At 44.1% G+C, this 7362-nt stretch overlaps 1 non-coding gene across 1 annotated transcript; it reads right to left on the reverse strand.

Annotated features, from left to right (window-relative positions):
• Window positions 1-6877: 6877 nt before the first annotated feature.
• On the reverse strand, window positions 6878-6952 carry Trnat-ugu (transfer RNA threonine (anticodon UGU)). Its single transcript has one exon. It is a non-coding gene; the product is annotated as a tRNA-Thr (tRNA).
• Between the last annotated feature and the right edge of the window lie 410 nt (window positions 6953-7362).

A 7362-nucleotide genomic window follows, 5' to 3' on the forward strand; every position in this document is an offset into this window, starting at 1 on the left:
TACGTTTTGCCATAGATTGGCTGTTAAGTTGATTTTTGCCACTGGAAAAACATGCCAGTCGTTGGCCTTTGCAGCTACTTCTGTTAAATTGCTAAGAAAACAAAAGGCGGAAAAACTGAAAGAACTTGGGGTGAACTTGATCCGACTCACTTCACAGATCACGACACTAGTAGCTTTCTTTCTTCTTTTTAAATAAGGAAGTCGCACAGGATTGTTGTGAGGGGTCGCAACCCGATGCGACACCTGGCAGCCGCTGTGTCGGGTCAGGAAATGTATTGAAGCGAACTAGAATGGAAAACGGCAACCATAATTTTTTCTCCCGGCTGTGCTCAGTAGGGGTAGACTCCCCTAAGGCTCAAGGCCCACAAATATTGGGGCATGACACGTAAAAGGAAACAAAAGAGGAGGAATAAAGGAGAAAGCAAAAAAGTGGAGTGGTAGGCGTAACACGTACTACTTCGAGCGCGTCATGCACTCTCTCGCCGGGAGTAGGCTGGTACGCCGTACCGTTCCGAGAAATGGTGTCGTGAGGCGTAAGGCACGTCGGATGTGGGGTACGTCCCGCCTGAGAAGAGGAAGAGGCTGAGCTATTGCTTCTCCATGGCAGCTAGTCTCCGCATATGGCATACACTCTTAGAAGACTGTATCTAGAAATGGTGTTATTTGGTATGTAACTGTGGTAAACTGTACCAAAATCACGCGCTTTTGATACTTCATTTTTGCTCCGTAGCATACCACACCAGCTACAACAATAAAAACATCAATTACAGGAGGCCTTTATCTATCGAGATGTAGTTATAAGTCACTTTATTTTAACAAATCACGGCTAAAATGAGGGTTTTTCGAGATCTGCTGTTTGCTGATGCTTGCATTCTACCATGACTCTAGTTTAATTCAAAATATTGTGGCGGCGCGTCAGTTCTGCTTGTGAGGTAAAAAGCATGCCGCGTCTCACTGGACACGTTCCTCTCCACGCGGCAAAAATCTGGCATGCCAGATTCGTCATTTCACGCTCCGCTCTATAGGGAACGTCGAATTCCATGCTGTGACATTACCACCACCTCGTTCATGTACGTTTTTATGTCCCTTGAGAGGACTACTGTGGCTGTTGCCAGTGGTTGAGCAGTTGAACTTGTTGTCAGTGCTGAGCGGTCATTGAGGATTGCCCCAACGCTGGGATAAACGCCACAATGGCCACTGTTTCTGCTTCTGACTCTACCTCGATAACGCTGTAGGCTTGCTGTCGCATCCTGTTGTTGTTGTTGTTGTTGTTGTTGTTGTGTTCTTCAGTCCTGAGACTGGTTTGATGCAGCTCTCCGTGCTGCTCTACCCTGTGCAGGATGCTTCATCTCCCAGTACGTACTGCAGCCTACATCCTTCTGAATCTGCTTAATGTATTCGTCTCATGGTCTCCCTCTACGATTTTTGCCCTCCACGCTGCCCTACAATCCTAAATTTGTGATCCCTTGATGCCTCAGAACATGTCCTACCAACCGATCCCTTCTTCTAGCCAAGTTGTACCACAAACTCCTCTTCTCCCCAATTCTATTCAGTACCTCCTCATTAGTTGTGTGATCTACCCATCTAATCTTCAGCATTCTTCTGTAGCACCACATTTCGAAAGCTTCTATTCTCTTCTTGTCTAAACTATTTATCGTCCATGTTTCACTTCCAAACATGGCTACACTCCATATAAATACTTTCAGAAACGATTTCCTGACACTTAAATCTATACTGGACGCTAACAAATTTCTCTTCTTCAGAAACGATTTCCTTGCCATTGTCAGTCTACATTTTATATCCTCTCTACTTCGTGTCTCATTTCCTAATCTAATTCCTTCAGCACCAACCGACTTAATTCGACTACATTCCATTATCCTCGTTTTTCTTGTTGTTCTTCTTATATCCTCCTTTCAAGACACTGTCCATTCCGTTCAACTGCTCTTCCAGGTCCTTTGCTGTCTCTGAAAGAATTACAATGTCATCAGCGAACCTCAAAGTTTTAATTTCTTCTCCATGGATTTTAATACTTGCTCTGAGTATTTCTTTTGTTTTCTTTACTGCCTGCTCCATATACAGATTGAATAACATCGGGGAGAGACTACAACCCTGTCTCACTCCCTTCCCAACCACTGCTCCCTTTTCATGCCCCTCGATTCTTATAACTGCCATCTGGTTTCTGTACAAATTGTAAATAGCCTTTCGCTCCCTGTATTTTACCCCTGCCACCTTTAGAATTTGAAAGAGAGTATTCCAGTCAACCTTGTCAAAAACTTTCTGTAAGTCTACAAATGCTAGAAACGTAGGTTTGCCTTTCCTTAATCTATTTTCTAAGATAAGTCTTAGGATCAGTATTGCCTCACGTGTTCCAATATTTCTACGGAATCCAAACTGATCTTCCCCGAGTCCGGCTTCTACTAGTTTTTCCATTCGTCTGTAAAGAATTCGTGCTAGTATTTTGCAGCCGTGACTTACTAAACTGATAGTTTGGTAATTTTCACATCTGTCAACACCTGCTTTCTGTGGGATTGGAATTATTATATTCTTCTTGAAGTCTGAGGGGTATTTCGCCTGTCTCATACATTTTGCTCACCAGATGGTAGAGTTTTGTCTGGACTGGCTCTCCCAAGGCTGTCAGTAGTTCTAATGGAATCTTGTCTACTCCCGGGGCCTTGTTTCTACATAGGTCTTTCAGTGCTCTGTCAAACTCTTCACGCATCCTAACGTAATAATTGTCATGTTTGCTTTGCGTCACACGTAATGATGAGTGCGTGACCAAGTCCCTTTACGATACTCAAACTACAACGAAGACGACCGCTATGGCAGAATGGCGCCTTTGCCTCCAGTGTCACTTGGTACACCGTCCGTACTTAATTTGCGTCGCCGCACCACCCTACTTCTGACATGCACACCATTCTAAGACATGAAAATCTGAAACAGATTTTTCAGTCCGTTGCAGTCGATGAAGGCACTGCGGAGACTTCTGTGATATGCGCCAGAGCCGTAACACGGTGTCTGTGGCACGTTTTGAACTATTTCCGTCATGTGCCCTTCCTTATAATGGTATGAAACAGACACTTCGCTCTTCCCGAGGCTTGTAATTGGCAACCGCACTTGCTCGAAGTGGTCTGCACGTGTATCCTGGTTTTCTTGTCCCATTTCGCGCTGCCTCCTTCGCAACAGTATCGGCAGCTCAACTTCCTCCTAAGGCCCAGAACACTTTGAACCACATCGTAATGTTGTATTCACAATGACGAAGTAATTCTGCCACTTGATCTGGTATTTGATGTACGAAATAATATTTGATGTTATTGACTACAAGACTGTTCACTTACCCTCAATTTTAGGTGATAGTGAAACAATAGTAAGAAAATTATTGACAATTTGTGTGGCGTCAGGACTTCCGCATAATTAACTGGACGTGGGTTTTAAGGTGGGTGGCTGACTCGTCCCATTATTTCCGCGATCAGCCAGTCATCTTAGTGGCGTCCACTGTTTGAGTGATGACAACGGTATGAACAGATATACTAGAGATTGTATGTGAAACTTTTTACTATTGCTGCTGTAGTTATACGGCCTTTGCTTTTCGTTTTACTGAAAGTAGCTACTCGTATACCAGTACCGCGATCCTGAGAAAAGACGCTGATGACCACGATATTTAGTGCCCAACAATTTTAAATCTATCTATCTATCTATCTATCTATCTATCCATCCATCCATCCATTCTTCAATGCGTCTGTGCCGTCAAGAGTGAGCTGCACTCTTCTAGATAGTTTACTTTCTCACAATTGAGGATTGAAATGTTTCCTGCTGTGCTGTCTTCGTGTTGTGATCAAATAATCCTATAGCCGCTCCTGAAGGCGGTTGCTCTGATGTCCCATGAACGTCTTTCCCTGTTTCCCAGGGAGTGCACAATCCTGTAATTACACATCATGATACTTCACTCACGTTAGCCAATTCGTGAGGCTATTGAAGGCTTCCTAACGAATGATTCAAAATGCCATAGAATCAAGAAAATACGACGTTGAAATGCACTGCTGCAAAAAATACATAAATAAATAAAACAAAAGAAATAAAAAATAGTGCACATGGAAAGACGACCTCGATTTTGATCCGATGGCGACGTATGACAGACTACTCAAAATGGCTACCAGAGCGCCATCTGTGTATACCCTTTCTAGGGAATGCTTACAGTCAAAGGGCTCAGTGTGGTGCAAACGTGCGAAACATACAGGAAACCATGCCACGGAGATGCACTCTGCCTTTACAAGAGAAGGCGAAGTAAATATTCCAGAATCCGAATCAAGGACAGCTGCCAAATGACTAACGTAGAAATAAATATCTTCGGAGTAGTGAAGCAACTTAAATCACTTAATAAAGGCAAGTCGTCTGTTTGCTTTAGAGTATGCTGATGCATAGCTTCATACTTAACAATCATATACAACCGTTCGCGCGACGAAAGATCCGTAACCAAAGACTGGAAAATTGCACATACCACACCAATATTCAAGAAACGTAGTAGGAGTAATCCACTTAATTACAGTCCCATATCATTAACGTCGGTATGCAGCTGGATTTTGGAACGTATATTGTGTTCGAACATTATAAATTACCTCGAAGGAAACGGTCTATTGACACACAGTCAATATGGGCTTAGAAAACATCGTTCTTGTGAAACACAACTAGCTCTTTATTCGCATGAAGTGCTGAGTGCTATTGACAAGGGATTTCAGATCGATTCCGTATTTCTGGATTTCCAGATACCACACGACCGCCTTGTAGTGAAACTGCGTGCTTATGGAATACCGTCTCAGTTATGGGACTGTATTTGTGACTTCTTGTCAGGGAAGTCACAGTTCGTAGTAACTGACAGAAAGTCACCGAGTAAAACAGAAGTGATATCAGGCTTTCTCCAAGGTAGTGTTATAGGCCCTTTCCAGTTCCTTATTTATATAAACGATTTTGGAGACAATCTGAACAGCTGTCTTCGGTTGTTTGCAATGATGCTGTCGTTTATCGACTAATAAAGTCATAAGAAGATCAAAACAAATTGCAAAACGATTTCGAAAAGATATGTGAATGGTGTGAAAATTGGCAGTTGACCCTGAATAACGGAAAGTGTGAGGTCATCCACAGGAGTGCTAAAAGGAATCCACTAAATTTCGGTTACACGAGAAATCAGTCAAATCGAAAGGATGTAAATTCAACTAAATACCTAGGAATTACAATTACTAACAACTAAAGTTGGAAGGAACGTATAGAAAATGTTGTTGGTAAGGCTAACCAAGGACTGCGTTTTATTGGGAGGACACTTAGAAGATGTAAGAGCTCTACTAAGGAGACTGCCTACACTACACTTGTCCGTCCCCTTTTAGAATACTGCTGCGCGGTGTGGGATCCTTACCAGATAGGACTGAACGGAGTAGATCGAAAAAGTTCAAAGAAGGGCAGCACGTTTCGTATTATGGCGAAATAAAGGAGGGAGTGTCACTGAAATGATATCGGTTTTGGGCTGGACATCATTTAAAAAAGGCGTTTTTCGTTGCGACGGAATCTTCCCAGGGAATTCCAATCACCTACTTTCTCCTCCGAATGCGCAGATATTTTGTTGACACCGACCTTCATAGTGAGAAGCGATCGGCACAATCAAATTAGGGAAATCAGAGCTCGTACGGAAAGATATAGGCGTTCGTTCTTTCCGCGCGCTATACGAGATTCGAATAATAGAGAATTGTTAAGGTGGTTCAATGAGCCCTCTGCCAGGCACTTAAATGTGATTTGTAGAGTATTTATGTAGATGTAGATACAGTCGACTGAACGAGTTTGAAAGGGATCATATTACGGCCTTCCAAGTGGTGGGATGGTCTTTTCGGAGAATTGCCACACAAGCTGCATGTGGCATCAGTTGTTCAACGATGGTGTTATCCGTGCTCAGTGAACTTTCTCTCACCTGTAGAAGAGGTTCTGGACGTCCACGCAGCAAAGACCCCTGCCAATGATCGTCGTATAATAAGGGCAGCAGTGGCAGATCGTTCAGATATCACAACACACAGAATGAGGGCTTGTGAGCCCAGACGTATCAACACCAACTGTTGGGAAACGGTTATTAGCCTGTGGGATTACGGGCACACACACCTCCAGCTCATCTTCCACTCAACACAGCATCGACGTGCACGGCTTGACTGGAGCTGTCATAGGATCACTTGGAAGATGGAATGGCGCGCTGTGGTCTTCAGCGATCAAAGCAGATTCTGCCTGTAACAGGTGATAGTCATTTGCGCGTACAGCGTAGATCAGGTGAGAGCTATCTCGTAGAGTGGATTTGTTCTGACACAACGCCCCCACTCCAGGTCTTATAGTGTGGGGTGCGATAAGTTATAGCTCTCGCTCACCTTTGGTGTTCCTGGATGGGACGCTAATCAGCGCTCGGTAAGTGCAGAGTGTTGTTAGAACCGTTCTTGTTCTGTTCTTGCAACAGGAAGGTGATGTGTTGCTCCGTCTCGATAATGCTCGCCCACACACTGTCAATGAAACTCAAACTGCTCTGCAAGACGTACAGCAACTTCCCTGGCCAGCAGGATATCCGGAATTTTCTCCAGTCGAGCACTTGTGGGATACGATGTGTCGAGAAGTGGCTCATGCGCCTCGTCAACCAAGACATCTTACAGAACTACGTGAACAGGTCGAGCAGGCGTGAATAACGTATCCCAGGACAGTATTCGCCGTCTGTACGATCGACTGGATGCCAAAATCAGCGCCTGCATTGCTGCCCGTGGAGACTACATTATGTACTAATATGGATGTAACGATAATTAAATCAAGACCCTAAGCTGCCGACAGACGTTGATATATATCAACGGGAACAGTTGAAAATGTGTGCCCCGACCGGGACTCGAACCCGGGATCTCCTGCTCACATGGCAGACGCTCTATCCATCTGAGCCATTGAGGGCACAGAGGATAGTGTGACTGCAGGGATTTATCCCTTGCACGCGCCCCGTGAGACTCACATTCCCAACTTAATGTCCACACACTACATTCGTAGTGTCCCCGCACACTACACTCATTACTCGCGGCAGACAATCTTACCGAGTCCCGTAAGAGTTCGGGTAACGCGTGTGCATCCGCACAGAAGAAGGAAGTCAATCTCCGGCTAGCCTTAACTATATGAAGATGGTATTTGTTCTTTCGGACATGTCAGAAAGAACAGATACCATCTTCATATAATATGGATGTTTCGATGTGGGTGGTACCTCAGAACCGCTTGCGGTATTGATGTGTAAATATAATCATTTCACGTACTCCGTGTGCACTGTTGCAACAATAAATCTTGAGTGAACTGGAAAAGAGTATATTAACATTT

The sequence above is a fragment of the Schistocerca serialis genome, chromosome 5 (genome assembly GCF_023864345.2).
Source record: "Schistocerca serialis cubense isolate TAMUIC-IGC-003099 chromosome 5, iqSchSeri2.2, whole genome shotgun sequence".
Taxonomy (NCBI): Eukaryota; Metazoa; Arthropoda; class Insecta; order Orthoptera; family Acrididae; genus Schistocerca; species Schistocerca serialis.